This window comes from Engraulis encrasicolus, chromosome 23, assembly GCF_034702125.1.
Source record: "Engraulis encrasicolus isolate BLACKSEA-1 chromosome 23, IST_EnEncr_1.0, whole genome shotgun sequence".
Taxonomy (NCBI): domain Eukaryota; kingdom Metazoa; phylum Chordata; class Actinopteri; order Clupeiformes; family Engraulidae; genus Engraulis; species Engraulis encrasicolus.
This window is the reverse complement of record NC_085879.1, coordinates 48,983,159-48,985,658: the sequence shown is the minus strand read 5'-3', so window position 1 is coordinate 48,985,658 and position 2,500 is coordinate 48,983,159.

Genomic DNA, 2,500 nt, shown 5'->3' with positions numbered 1-2,500 from the left:
GTAACATTAGCATTACATCATGTATTATGTATCATTATGTTTGACGAGTGTGTGATACAGTGACAGCGTGTGTGTGTGTGTGTGTGTGTGTGTGTGTGTGTTTGTGTGTGTGTGTGTTCATGAGTGCATTCCTCCTCTATCAATCTGACCTCATCTTTCCCGCCACTCTCCCTCCCACCCATTGTGTGTGTGTGTGTGTGTTTGTGTGTGTGTGTGTGTGTGTGTGTGTGTGTGTGTGTGTGTGTGTGTGTGTGTGTGTGTGTGTGTGTGTGTGTGTGTGTGTGTGTGTGTGTGTGTCTGTTTACGAGTGTATTCCTCCTCTATCTATCTGACCTCATCTTTCCCGCCACTCTCCCTCCCATCGTATTATTCTCCTCCCATCTCATCTCTCTCTCCCTCCATTTCTCTCTTTTCGTCCCTCATCATTCCGTCCATCTTTCTTCCTGTTCCTGCTCCGCTCTTTCCCTCCTCTCTCTCTCTATCCATCCCTCTCTCCTTCTCTCTCTTTCTCTCTCTATCCATCCCTCTCTCCTTCTCTCTCTCTCTTTCTCTCTATCCATCCCTCTCTCTCTCTATCCATCCCTCTCTCCTTCTCTCTCTCTCTCTCTATCCATCCCTCTCTCCCTCTCTCTCTCTATCAATCCCTCTCTCTATCTCTCTCTATCCATCCCTCTCTCCTTCTCTCTCTCTCTCTTTCTCTCTGTCCCTCTCCCTCCATCCTTTGTCACCATCCCTTTATCCATGTCCATATCCATCTCTATATCAATCTCCTCTTCTCTCTCTTACTCTCACTCATCTCTCCTTCTCTCTATCCCGCTATACATCAATCAATCTCCCATTCTCTACCTCTCTATTCATCTCTCTGCCTCTCTCTCTATCCCCCTCTCCATCTCTCCATCAGTATCTCCCTCTCTGATGGCATATTTATGACCTGTCTGCAGTATCATTACTTAACCTCTTTCAGTAGCCTGCAGAGACACACTCACACACACACACACACACACACACGTACGGACGCCCACGCACGCAAGCACGCACGCACGCACGCATGCACACACACAGACACCCGCACACGCACACGCACGCACATGTACACACACCCTATGGAAAGTTTCCTTAACTTTGTGAGTGTATCTATATACACTGTATTTATATGTCAGTGTGTCCTACCTCTCTGCAACCGTGCCATATACCTCCTGATGCACATACCTCACGGTAGACAACCTATGGGCCGGGGCCCACTGGTGGGCCCTGAAGGTATTCCAAGCGGGCCTTGAAATCATTTTCCAAAAATAATAATCATATTTTGGTGTGTGTTGCTGTTGATTTATTTGAGTTTTATTCTCAATTGGGTCAGAAGTGGGCCCCGAATAATTTTCACAATTTCGAGTGGGCCCCAAGTTGAAAAAGGTTGGGAACCCCTTACATAGATACCTCTGTCACGGCCTAAAGGGCACTGGGTTACTACGCTGGCGACCCGAGTTCGATTCTGGCCCGGGTCATTTCCTAATCCTTCCCTGTCTCTCTCTCCACACTCTTTTCCTGTCCCTCTCTCACTATACCATCACAAATAGAGGCAGGAAAAAGATACCTCTGTCACATACGTCTGTGTACATCTTTGTATAACTAGTAGGCCTACATTTAGGCTTTTACCTTACTTGTACTCTATGTGTATGGCAAATCTAATACATGGCACCCACACATTGATCTCTGACTAGAGAAAATGCTCACACACACACGCACACACACACACACACACACACACACACACACACACACACACACACACACACACACACACACACACACACACACACACACACTGCTTATACCTGCAAATATGGAGCAAGAGATGTGTGTCTACTTACATGCATTAGGTTTTGTCATAAACCTTAAAGGGACACTGTGCAGGAAATGGTCAAAAAAGGTACTGCAACTATGCTGCTCATTGAAATTGGACTGCCTACTGCCAAATTTGATCTTTACATGAAAGTTTATGAAGTAATAAACAAATATTTTCAAGTATGGTCCAAGTAGAGTCATTTTCGCAGCTGAAAATGGCCATTTCAGGAAATTCAAAATGGCGGACCACGGAGAAGATCCCCCTTTTCATGTATGAAAAGTGCAATTTTGCCAGTCATAATGAATACTTAGAATTTGACAGTGGTGGTAAGTATTCATGAAAAAGGCAACATTAGTGAATGGGTAGCATGAATTCTGGAAATAAACAACTAAAAATCTCACACAGTGTACCTTTAATGTACATATATATTAGGTGTGTCCTCTGTGCAAACAGGTGTGACTGCATTTGGGCCAGGTGTGATTATAGACAGCCCCAACCTCCACTGCACCCTGCTGGTTCACCTGTAGATGTGCTTTAAACCAGGTGATGGATTACTGGACTGTGACTGAGTAGCCGGGTCAACTGTGACTGGATCAGTGAATCTGGGTCACTTTTGACTGTGACATCACCCAGTATCTGGGTCACTTTTGACTGTGA